The 13846-nt window shown below is 41.4% G+C and overlaps 1 protein-coding gene across 1 annotated transcript in view; it reads right to left on the reverse strand.

Moving 5' to 3' along the window:
• Positions 1-13846, reverse strand: part of LOC146578510 (hemicentin-2-like) — an 871231-nt gene that overhangs the window by 700428 nt on the left and 156957 nt on the right. The gene's annotated exons all lie outside the window — the stretch shown is intronic.

Here is a 13846-nt window from a genome sequence, read left to right on the forward strand (position 1 = left end):
AACATCAGGAAATAAAACATCGATAAATATAACCTCAGTAAAAGAAGTCAGCGGGGGTTACTACAGCTGTGTACCGGGGCCTGCGCTTTGTCGGTGGGATTGCTTGCGAGGCGAGCGGGTCTATCCCACGCTTTGCCGTGAGACTGGGCAGACATCTCCGAAATCATCGAAACACTTTTGCAAAGAGGCTGTATCTTGACAAACCGACCAGACACATGAAGATTAAACCACTACATTCTCGGCTAAAAAAATATTAAAACGGTATTTGGTAACACACAAACAGGGTTTTTCAAAGCTCAGTTCTGTTAGCTTCCACATGCCGGTTGTTGTGTGCTAGAAACAATGGCCACCAGGCCAAAGCAATGGTTTTGACTCGATCAGCGTTAACCCCACCCCCTGAGTTTGATGGGTGAGGCTGACAGATAAAATTATTTCATGATGAGAACCAGGCGTCAGGACTGCCAAAATGAAATAAATAAATATATCATTAAATAATTAATGAAATGTGTCAATAATTAATGAAATGTGTCAATAATTAATTAAAATGTGAAATACATAAATAATTAATTAAATGTGTCAATAATTAATTAATTAAATGTGTCAATAATTAATTAAAATGTGAAATACATAAATAATTAATTAAATGTGTCAATAATTAATTAATTACATGTGTCATAACTATTTATTTAATTAATTAATTCCAATTTTAATTAATTATTGCCACATTTAATTAATTATTTAATGGTGTATTTAATTAATTCATTATGGCAGTCCTGGCGTTCCATATAAGCATTCCGATAGTCATTTCAATTCTGGCTCTTGTCCTGCAATTAGCCAGATTATATCGCTGCTGTGGGCCCGGTTCAGGGTCAGGGTAAGGGGTAAGCGAATAGGGTAAACATGGATACCCCCTATCACCAAGCAAGTAGCCAGTGAACTCTCCTAAGACAGAAGGATACACTTCAGTTCAAATGTCCCTGAAGCAATTGGTCTTTATATATTTTAAAGTATTCTCAACTCACCATGTCCAAATTTTGTGCTCAGTGTACATTCACGGAATATTTGTGAGTCATGGACAGAGCCTGGCCACTTGGCTTCCACATTTGTGATAATGTTGGCAGCATCATATATGATCTTCACAGTGCAGAGAACACAAATTAGCATCCATTACTATAATGAAATAATTTGTTAGTTTGAAATGCTACAGGGAACTATGTACCTGTACATTAATGCTGTGGAAAGACTTCCTGTTCACATAGTCTCCTTCATTTACTGAAGGAGCAATGATTGGGATGTGAGTGCCATCTGTACAGCCAATCACGCCTGGGAACCCTGAAAATAAATGTAAAATTTGAGTAGTAGTCCAAGTATCACCACATCATAAATTAAGTTTCGTTCATCCTGCTACCTGCAATTTTGTGGAATCCCTCTTTGATGAATCTTGTGGGTCTATGACCGGGGAACACCACAGATGAGTGCAGGAGACGTTTCAGTGCAACTGTAACATTCCTGACTGCCCGACAGACGGTAGCCTTGGAAACGTGCTCAGCGTCACCAATATTATACAGAAAGCTCCCGTTTGCAAAAAACCGAAGTGCAATACATATAATATGTAATGAACTGAGAGAATGTCCGCGATGTGTCACATGCGTAATATATGGCCTGAGGATGTTATCCAAATAACTTATAGATTGTGCTGAGAAACGGTAACGTTCGCACAGGAAATCATCAGGAAATGATAAAATGTCCAAACGCGCTCTGATCACTCTCTCCCGGCGGAGAGCTCTGCGGAGAATTTGGGCTTCACGATCTACTGGCTCTTCAAGGAAGAGGCACGCCATGTCCGACTCTTCCTACTGTCAGGTTTCCGACAAAGGGGCGGAGAAAGTCAGGGTTAGTTGTAGTAAACCTGCTAGGGGGCAGGTTAGCTTCACGGAGTGTGTCATCATAGTGACTCACTGAGGCTTCATCTGAACTCGCTTTGTGAAACCGACAACCCAGAGTTTTCGTTAACTCAGGGTATACTTACTCAGTTTTTCCACTAAACCGGCTTCCTGAAACAGGGCCCTGGAGATAAATGCCATTTCAATGATAGATAAAGACAAAGAAATTGAGTAGGATTATTTCATATTCATTCTGTTTGTCTGTGTGTGTGCAGGCAACATGAGCCTGCACACATTAATTTTGTGATAAGTTTATTGAAAATTCTCTGTGTGTAAGTACAGTTTAGTGCTGTCTGATCATCACTCTGATTGACTGCTGTAGGAGTGAACAGTGTTACTTTGATCTTTAATCTCGCTGCGCTGTGTTGTTTCCTGTTTTTCAGATCACAAAATCATCACAGCTGAGTCTGGACAGGACGTCACTCTGACATGTCAAGCTCAAGTTCACATCGTCATAGTTGTAGAGTGGAGCAGAACTGACCTGGAAGATGAAGAACTTGTCCTTTTATATCAGCATGGATGACTTGTTCCAGATTACCAGCATCCATCTTTTGAGAACCAGGTGGATCTGAAGGACAGACAGATAGCTGATGGAGACGTGTCTTTGATTCTGAAGTGAAGAATGTGAGACAAGATGATGCTGGAACATACGAGTGTCATGTCATCAAGAGAGCTGGAAAACCTTTGAAGCTCATCAGCGTCATCAATCTGAAAGTTGGTTCTCCAAGTGAGTGAGGAGTGTTCAGTGTGTTTGAGATCTTCGGCTCTTTTAGCTGCGCTGCCTTATTGCTCCTAAATAGCTCTGTTTTCACAATCACTGAGATCCTTCTATTTTAGCCTAGCTGTGAATGATCTGTATTGGTAGTGTCCCGATTCGAAATATTGAGGCAAAGAACAAACCAACACTGGCCCAGAAGAGTTCAGTCAAATGATGATTTAATGAGTACATGTGTGGGAAGATGTACACTGCAACTCATCAGCATAGATCTTCTCCAAACAACTCAATTCAGAATAGTTTTATTCATCTCAGGGTTCAGCCCCTTCTGCGTCACAAATGTACATAATTATGCTTAAGTTACAGTAAATCATCATGTGGCGGAGGTGTGGTCCGGCGCGTGGCTGCAGGGGAGGAGTGGTGCAGTGGGCTCAACGATCATGATGATAATGACCTGTGTGTGGGTGTATCTGTGCCTAGCGTGTGTCACACATCACTTAAAAATAGCTAAAATAGACAGAGATGTTACTCTTTCCAGTACTTTCTTCCATACATGGTAATTAAATTCATTCTCCGAATAGCCCCTGGGGACTTTACACTTTCTTCACTCTTCTTCTGTCACTTTTTACTAGGCAAGCTCAACTGCAGGTAGAAGCTAAATGAATTCAAGGCCTTTGCTTACAAAGGTCTACATTTAAATCATATTTGTCTGTAAGCGTGAATGCTGTTTTAACCTTCCATTGCTCCAAATCACCTTACACAATAGATTGTGAAGACATCGCGCTTCACAAAGCTTGAAACCTTCAATAGACTGAGAATCAACTCTTATGAGCACAACTACTGATGTGACGTTCTGTATCGAGGCTTCGAAGCTTGTGTCGAGTAATGGAGGGGGCGTTTCCGCGATGCGCGTATCGAGGCTTGCTTCATTTATGGGAGGAGCTGAAAATGATGACGTCCGAAGCCTCGCTGCCCGGCTGTACCACGTGACTGGTTCATGAAGTGGTTCGAACTTTGCCGTGAGATATGACAGCGATATAAACCCCTCAGACTTCATTCAAAATGTAGGTGTTTGATGGAGAGTTGCAGTTAGTGAGAGTTTGGAGACAGTTTGGAGGTTTATGAGAGTGAGGAGAGAAAGTCTGGAGAGAATGGAGCCAGCTAAGAAGAGGAGGATGTCCTCCCCTGTGTGGGAACATTTTGATCTTATTCCTCCCAACAAGGTATGTAAATTTCTACAGAAGATGTATTTTCATAATACTGATGGTGCAATACAATTTATGTTAAGCGGCTTTACTTTTGTACAAAGTGAAGTGTTTGCTATGTGCCAGGGAGCTGGGATATAACAACAACACCTCATCCATGCTTAGGCACTACAGAGCTTTGCATGAGAATAAGGGGAACACCGATTGTGGAGCAAGACCAGGTGAGCCATCAAATGCCATGATAATATAGCATGCAGTAATGTTACTAAATGATATAACAATATTATACAGCTGTTATAATTTACGTGTTTGATATTTATATTTGTGCTTTATCTTTATTGTCTTTCCTCAGGAGAACAATCTCAAATAGATGAAGACCTGGTTAGCATGGTGATTGAGGACTCCCAGCCATTTAGCATTGTGGAGGACAAAGGATTCAAAAGATTTGTTAAATCATTAAATCCTAGCTACGTTCTCCCCACTAAAGGTTATAAAAGCAGTGAAAATTTAGTTTTTACAGAATAAAATGTGAACAGGTAGGACTGAGGCTCAAAGCCTCAGTGTGTAGCTGTCCATACCTCAACGTTACAAAAGCACAACCGCTGTCCACACCCCAACCACACCTCACCTCACAGTAAATGATCATTTCCATTTTAAGCATTTCCAAATAATCATTTTCCATACTGCCAGCATAAATATACACAGTATACAGCCATCACTACAATATACATGTTTTACACACTCCTTTTGTTGTTGACATTTACAGGCTGTGTGCAAAAGGCCACACTCTTCAAATTCATGCCAACTAATATTTTTATGTCCAGTAGATGTCTTACTAGAGCAAATGAAGCTTTAAGAAGCTTTGCGCTGGGATGAACCAATTGGATGAAACGCTTCAGTGCTTCATGAAGCTTCATCTGCCGATCACTAAGTACAACATGCAAATGTGTGTATACAATGATTATGGCTGCACATGCAATAAAAATGTTAATCTGATGCCAGTAGCTGTGATAAACAGTTTAATGCAATTTATTGATAAAGTTATATTATAAATGCAGTAAAATAATTCCTTTATTCCCACTGTTAGCAGTGTTTGATTTAGTGTTTTCATAAAAGCCTATTTCTTGTGTGTATATTAGTGCTCAGAAGAACAGACATGTGGTTTAAAGCCTAGACAAAAAAAAATCCTCCTCATCAACAGAAACTGAAGTATAGCAGAAAGCTTTGTGAGCTTCTTCTGGTAATATCCTAGTAATAGTAATAGTAAAAACTAAATTTTAAAGTGTCTTAATACATGCTCAATCAAGCAGTTAAGTAAATCTCCAAAAGCTGATTCTGTTCATCTGGACGTAACGTTTTCAGTGGGAGAAACGTTTTGTCACTCATCCATGTGAATTCTTCAGTCTCAGTTGACTGCAGGTTTCCCCAATCTTATAAACAGTACATTTGCATAATGACTGAAACCAGCCCACTGAAGTAACAATGATCTGGGAGGTCAGTTCATTGATCATTAATATACAAATTCTCATGACCATTGAGAACAACCACTGACCAAAGCACACTGATCAATGGCCATGAGTACCATTCACAGAGAGTTGAAAGACATTCCCCAACTCTCTGTGAATTGATGACACAAGGCCCACACAGACAGTGCGTAAATCATGGGAGGCCACATCACGGACAGGAACAGAGACACAGATGGGCCGTTTAGACAGGAATAGGAATCCGTGGGAGGAAGTTGTATCCCCATCTACAAGACCACGCAAAGGAGGTATATGCTCTCTGCACTGGTATGTCATCCTTTAGGAGACACAGATGGGCCGTTTAGACAGGAATAGGATAGGAATCCGTGGGAGGAAGTTGTATCCCCGTCTACAAGACAGCGCAAAGGAGGTATATGCTCTCTGCACTGGTATGTCAACCTTTAGGTTTATCACCATTTTCAGATCAGGATTACAATCAATATTGTTCCCATCCCACTCAAAGACGCTGCACTCATCAAACAACATTCTCTGGACAATCTCTTTTTGTTCCTCTTCCAAATGATCAAGATTCACTGGCGGATACCACGACATTGGGAGAGGTCCAGCTGACTCCACCATTATCTTGCGAACTGTTATTGCAGGTGGGCACTCGTTTGAGGCCTCAACCTCCACAATACGTTCAACTGGCTGTAAGGTGCCCAGGGCCATCTTGCTTGTCAAGGTGATATCATGTTTGGTGTCATTACTTAGAGCAATGGTGATGTATGGGTTAGCTGGATTCTGTATTTCAACTAACCCCGTCAAGACATAGAACCGCTTTAGGGCCTGGTTGCCCTCATCATCCTCAAACAGCACTGAACAATCAAGTGGATTCATGGTTGATGGAACGGGGCACATTAACCAGGTGACCTGTTCAGGAGGGATAATCACATCCCTTTCAACTGTTCTCAAGTACCCTTGTGTAATGTTTGGCTCTACTGTCTGAATGAAGCTTCAGACCACCTCACCATTCTCAGGGGGAAGACAGATGGCATTACACAGCAAGGTAACAAGAGCAGGTATCAACTGCTCTAGTTGCTCCTCAACGATCTGTTCCAAGACATTGAAACCGATCAATGGTTTGTCCACAGGCAAGGTACTGACGAGGACCGGAATACTGACGGAGAGGCTGGGGTCTTCACCCCCCGATAAGTAGATCATGATGGGTACCCAGCCATCAAATGATATGGTTTCCTCGTTGACTGCGCAAACTTTCAACTCATCAATTTCCTTGATGATTTCAGACAGAGGTTGCATGACTAAGTCAGGCAAGTATCAGTCTTTCCAATGTTTACTTATGATGCAAACTTGAGCACATGTGTCAAGTACTGCTTTCACTGCTAAGCCATTCAAATTGCAATGTATGAGAGCTTTATTACTGATTAGCTTAGCAACTGCCCCACGTTTAGTGTGGGGTGCCATAACACCAGACGTAGCGAGTGCCTCACCCTGCTGCTGGTTAACTACTTCTGATGTGACTGGCGAGGGGAGACTTGGTTTGCTACTGTTAAGGTTAGGTTGGGTCCCTGTTGGGGGAAAACTCTGTAAAAGACCCAGGAGAAATAAAGACACAATGAGACAAAGTTACTTTCTTTATCAAACGTGTACACGGGTGAGCTGCTAAGGACAACTCACACCATGCACAGTGGCTTGGTAATTTTTATAGGAAAGACAGTGAGAACAGGATAAGAAAATACAAAACAAATAAAATAAACAACTCCATATGTGGCGCTAGTCTCGTCAGCAGAGAGCTGGGAGAAGGCTGTGAGAGATAAAACAATCTAAAACAATATGTCCCAGAAACAAGATGTCTTTGCTGGGAAAGTCTAAAAAGATCATTCTAAACTAATCTAACCATAGGCAAAGGGCAGACAAAAGGCATCTTTGTACATTTAAAAGAAGGTAAAGAAACATAGAATCATTTTTCCTGTAACATTCCCTCCTGTTTTAACTTATTTTAAATGTATACAACAATTGTCTATGAAGGTTATTTATTAAGTATCTTAGGCAATTTTTAAATTTTCAAAATTTTCAAAATGTCAGCATAGCAGAAATGGCAGTCATTTGGTCTAAAGAATAAAACAAAAGAAAATAATAAAAAGAAAAACATAGTAAATGAAAATCATAGTAAATGAAATAACAAGTGGAATAAACAAGAAAAAATAATAAAACTAAAACTACAAAAAATAAAAGGATGAAAACCTTATATTTTAAAACGAAAACTTACAAAAAATAAAAGGATGAAAAGTAAAATGAAAACTTTATATTTAAAAATGATGAAAACCTAATATGTAAAATGAAAACTTCAAAAAATACAAGGATGAAAACCTTATATTTAAAATGATGCAAACCTTAAATTGAAAACTTTATATGTAAAATAATGAAAACTTCATATTTAAAATGAAGACTTCAAAAAATAAAAGGATGAGAACTTCAAAAAATAAAAGGATGAAAACTATATTTAAAATGAAAAACTTTATGTTTAAAACTCAAGACTTCAAAAAAAATAAAAGCATGAAAACTTGCATAACCTACTAATGTTTTAATCAGTGCATGATCACTTGACAAGTCATTTTTAATCACCACGTCATTTATTAGCAGCTAGTACAAGTTCTCCTCTAACAGAATTGCAACGGGATGTTGTTCTTCTTCAGGCACGGCAACATAAGCAGTCATTGTAGTTGTTATCATCTGTGAAATCATTACTCTTAGGCATGGCAACACACACAACACTAATATGAGCAGTGCTATCATGATGAGACCTAGAAGGAAAAATGGCTTTGCTACAGCAGCCAGCCATGAACCGCTGAACAGCCAGTCCAGCCAGCTTTGTGCTGTAGCTGCTCCAGGTGTGTGGTCAGTGACATATTTTTGCAGAGCGGTCAAATTCTGCAAAGCTTCATAAATGTCTCCTCCAGTTTCGTATCCATCAGGGATAAAAGTGCAACATGTTTCCCCGATCAGCTTGCAAACTCCTCCTTGTGATGCTGTTAGCAGGTCTAGTGTCAGTCTGTTCTGCAGCACCATCGTTCTGATGGCCTGCTGTTCTCCTGCTAAGGCGGTTCCCAGGGTCTTAGTCAAGTTGATGTGTCGTAGCAGAGCATATCGGTTGATTTCCACATGATCCCGCACCTCGGCAACTCCAATGCCGGGGATCAAGCTCTGTAAGAATTTCACTCCACCTCCCCAGATGCGAAACTCTCCCGGCACTCCAGTGTCCACAGTAATGCCGAAAGAATTGGGGGAGGCGATGTCCACTTCACGTCTCTGCCGGCTGCTTGGATGATGTGCAACACTTTGCATGAAGAAAACGTGATCTGATAATTCCACCAGGGCGCACAGACCTCCCCAACCTTCAGGGAGTGACAGATAAGCCTTGTTGCCACATAGGAAGTACCAGTCAGCCAAAACTCTGGTTCCTCTGCTGCTGGGTGCCGTCCGTGCACATCCTGTCTGGTACTGAGTCTTTGTTTGTAGTGGCATTCGGTAGCTGTAGTTGGAGCGACAGTTGAGGCTCATCAGTGTCGCGTTACTGGCACAGGTTTCGTTGAGTGAACAGTCCATACACTTCCTCTCGTTCCTTGGTGGGCAGAAAGTGTATATGTATTTGCATAGCAGTCAGTTTTATTATTCAAGTAAGCTGTAGTGTTCATAAACTGCCACCAGAAATTAGTGGCATAGCCATGGGGAAACTTGGTGTACTTTCCTTTGTCATACAGTGTCTGCCTTTTCTCCATATAACGTGACTTGTTGTCCCTCACGGAAGCAAAGGTGAGGAGCCCGGCCATGGTCAGGGCCGCTGCAGTTGATAAGAGCCACCACCTCATGACGACGGAACACACCCTCCTGTCGCGAGTAGACCCCCCGGCCAGGAAAGCTGACCCCTCCACCGGGCGAGATCACAACAAGTAGGCAAGCCTGCCGTCAGCTGTGTTTAGATGGCTTCACTGACTCGCCTGCAGTGACTCTGATGGACCCAGGATGGTCGTTCCGCAATTTTGCAAGCGGTCGGTGTAGTGAGGAGGACTTGGTATGGCCCCTCCCACCTGGGTGTGCTCCAGTTTTTCCTTTGGAGCACCTTGATCAGAACCCAGTCACCGGGCTTTAGTCTGCAAGACACTGGAGAAACATCATCAGGTTGTTGATTATGTACAATGATCTCTTTGTTTTCTAACAGCTTAGACATCCATTCTGCTAATGTGTTTTCTCTGATTGCTTTGTCTATTGGTTGACTGGTAATAGGCAGTGGAAACGGCCTGCCATGAATGATTTCAAATGGAGTTAGTTTATGGGAGCCTTGTGTTAAGCGCATCCACATCTTCACTAAACCCAAACATTCAGGCCACGGCCTTCCTGTTTCTGCCATACATTTCCTGAGCCTTTGTTTTATAGTGCCGTTAGTTCTCTCTACAAGGCCTGCGCTCTGAGGGTGATAAGCACAGTGGTGTTTTATGCTGAAACCGAGTGCTTCAGAGACCTTAGTGATGACATCATTTACAAAATGAGTGCCGTTGTCTGATCGTATCAAAGCTGGAATGCCATATGTGGGTATGAAGTGATTGCACAGGCACTTTGCTACTGAAATTGCATCTGCCTTTTTCACTGGATAGATTTCCGGCCACTTTGAGAACACGTCTATAACCACTAGGGCGTATTTTGACCCTTGACATTCGCTTAGTTCAATAAAATCCATATGAATTGTGTGAAAAGGATGAGGCGGAGTTGGAAAACGGCCTCTCCTTGGTCGCAGGTTACCTTGAGCATTATATTTTTGACACGTCATGCACGTTCTGACAAATTGTTTTGCTGAAGTTTCAAAATTTACAGTGTAGAAATGAGAGTTGCCAATACTGGTCAGTCCCCCCGTTGACAAATGCGTACAGCCATGAGTCACTAATGCCGCCATTTTGTGGAGGAATTTTTTGGCAACACTGGCTTGCCACAACACATCATTAAGTCGTTTGTCAGAACTGCACCGTGTTTTAGCCATTTTGCCTGCTCTGCTGTGCTTGCTGCTTTTTGTTCATTTTTCAACACATCCAGTGGAATCTGATGTGTGTTTACTGCCATCAATGTGATGTTTGCCTGTTGTGCCGCCTATTTTGCTGCTCTGTCAGCAAAATTGTTGCCTGTAGTAATGAAAGAGTCAGTAGGCGTTGTAAGAGGTTGGCATGCTGGTTTGCCAGTTGGTGTAATCATTCCTCTGGTTTTCCAGATTTTTTGCAAAATGATGCACAGCAGAGAAAACATACTGGCTGTCTATATAAATGGTTATTTGTTTATCTTTGTGTATTTCACATGCGCAACAATCTCGTGTGAAGTGACCTTCCTCTCCACGGTTCTAGCAGGCGTTGTCTCTATGTTATCTGCTGTTTCTGCGTGGCTGTCTGCGGCCTTGGTGTTTGTGACTTTGCTCGCCTCTCTGTTCCTGATAGCCACCTGCGAATTAGTGTTTTAGTCTGTTGTCAACAGTCAGCCTTATTTTTAAGTTACAGAATGCTTCTCCCTTTTTTTGTTTTTTGTTTTTTTGTTTGGGAGAATAGATGCAACTCTACAATTTCACTTAAGGCAGTTTTAGATAATTTCTAGTTCTTCAAACAATGCATGGATCTCACACATTTCAAACTTTCAAGTTAGGGTTGTTTCCCATTTATACAAATATATATATTTAACTTTGCATTGCTCACAGCTCATAGCTCACAGCTCTAAACCTAGGCATTTTTCAATCATATGCCTAATCACTATGTGTCACTGTGATTCTCAAGTATTGTCACAAGTTCGTTTAAATTCGTTTCCAAAACCAACAAAATAATCAAACAAAAGCAAAAAACATAAACGTGTCAGGACACAAAAGAAAAAGAAAAAAAATGCTGCCATCCGAACAAGGCAGAAGTCTGCATATGTTGGCTTTTAATAGCATGCAGCTTGTAACATGGTAGACTAATGTGCCTGTGTTAATTCAGCTCCATATTATTGTGTGAAGTTGCACTGGGTTGGGAGTGGTTTTGTGTGTGTCACATTTTTGGTGAGCCAATGGCTGGAATGGGGTTGGACTAATTAGAGGCAGGTGTACTTGATTGCACTGATACACCGGTCTTCTTATAGCCCACACTACAAACACTGCTGTGTTGTTTTGTCTCTCTGTGCAGGTATGTAATGTGATGAAATCAGATATGTTTGGGATGGACGGGTTTTGCCCTATGAATTTTATATTAGGTGTGTCGTTTTGTCTCTCTGTGCAGGCCAGGGCCTATTATATGCCACAGCCTAAAGGCAGCAGGGTTGCAGAGGCTTGAGTGACCACTGACTATATGCTTGCAGGGTGGTGGGTCTCCAAGGACAACTTCTAACCCTGTTAAAGGCAACATGTGGGGTGCAACTTGGCTGTGTGGCATAGCTGGCTCTGGCCTTGGGACTGTGTGTTTTTATACAATTCTTAAGTGGGACACTGGACTGTTTTATCTTTTATCTCTTGATATATTTTTTGTCAATAAATTATCTTATTGACAAAAAATATATCAAAAATTATCTTAACCGTGCCTGTTATCGGACCTGGAATTAGCAACATCCCCCAAAAACACGAAGAGTAGAGTCCTGGCCCCTAGCCCTGCCAGTGTAGCAGAAATGATGACGGACGAAGATGGCAGCAGCCGTTCTTCTCTGCGTGAGTAGCTTAATGTTGTTCGTGTGTAATTCACGTTGAGTACGCTAACCATGTTATTACATTAATGCATGTAAGGTGAACTAGCAAACATCATCATAGCTACATGAGTATAATTCCCTGGAAGCACAGGCAGACGCAAGTGGTTTTCTGTCACTGGTTTATTTGAAGACTTCTCTCCAAAGCTACCGTGAAAACTATACAGCATTAACAAAATAAAACTCGGCGTAAGACACAGCACTAAAAATAACACTGTACAACAAACACGATTGTGAGGAGAAAATTGTTAGAAGGCAAAGAAACTTACAACTTAGATATCTATTTTTTTACATGCGCATGGGCGGTCACTGCTCAACCGATGTGACACAGAAAAACCGCCCAGGGCATTCAGAACATCCTTTATTTATACTTAAAGCAAGTTTCCACAGCAGTAGGAGTGGCATGTATGGAACTGATAATTTTTCCTTAGAAGGAGAAAACCTTTCGCTTATCTGCTGAAAAAGGAGGTACCTTTGTATGTATAGAAATTCAGACTTTCCCATAAAAGGAGAGAGAGAGAGAGAGAGAGAGAGAGCCAGCTTGTCTGTTAAAACAGGAGGTATGGTATCGTATGTCACCGCATTCCTCTACACATATGGCTTCAATCTCTCTTCCTGTGTTGGTTCCAATTCACAAGCTCTCCTTCCTTTAAATGAAGCTACAACTAAGCATCATCACAAAACTAAAAAATCTCTCATCAACGATAAATCAATAAATACCTCGTTGGCTGCATGCTGCAAAAAGGGAATTAGCTGCCGTTCTTCTGAGGTTTCCTTTAACCGTTTAACTGTGTGGTACCTCACAGGGGTACCACAACAACATCATCCAGGTAGAAAACAGCATATGCAATTTGAGGAAGCAGGTACCGCTCCATGAGGTGCTGAAAAATGGCCGAGGCTTCAAATAAGCCAAACGGAAGTGTGACGAATTGGTACGAACCATACAGCGTGGAGAAGGCCGTTTTTGTCTTTGGACTCTGCAGATAAGGGAATCTGCCAGTAAGCGTTGGTTAAATCCAGCATCATAAAATAAGACAAGCAGTGCTTAACCAGTCCAGGTCAACTCAGGCATTGGACAAGCATCAAACCATGAGACCTTGTTCACTTTCTGATAATCATCACCAATGTTCCCTCTAAACTGCGCGTGTGCTCAATTGCGCACTGCTGGCACGGTCTCTGTGCAGAAAAAATCCGTGTTGCACATAAAATAAAATTCTAACCGGAATTGAAATTAAAGTGAATACGTTAACAATTCTGTTTTTCAGTGTTAGTCAGTAAGTGACTGGCTGCTCCAGTATGGGATTAGAACAATGGCACCTCATCCCATAGTCCAGCCAATCACGTGATTCAAATTCGTATATGCGCAGCTAATCAACGTCGTTGACAGGCTATGACAGCGTCCTTATGTGCCGAAACCGGTGTTTTAGCTAGCAAAGTGGCGTGGCTAATGTGGAGTGAAGCCACGTTAATGACAACGTGTACAACCATTGGAGATGTGAGCAGGACAGATGGAACAAGTGACGTAAAAAGAGTGGACTTTATACCAGGTTTCAAATTGTGTTGATAGGCCACATAAAAAACAGAGTTGTGATTAAAAAAAAATCCAGTGTTTGGTTTTCTTCCAGAATATTGTTGTTTACATTTACTGGGGGAAGAAATGGTAAAAATGTCATTTTATAAAGAAAACGTTATAAAGCACTCTCCGCCTGTGAGCAAAGACAAAACCAAAACACCCCACCCTTTCCCATTGGTCAAAAAATG

Source organism: Mchenga conophoros, linkage group LG3, assembly GCF_057382185.1.
Source record: "Mchenga conophoros isolate Kocher_MC1m ecotype Shallow Benthic linkage group LG3, M_conophoros_male_GT1.1, whole genome shotgun sequence".
Taxonomy (NCBI): domain Eukaryota; kingdom Metazoa; phylum Chordata; class Actinopteri; order Cichliformes; family Cichlidae; genus Mchenga; species Mchenga conophoros.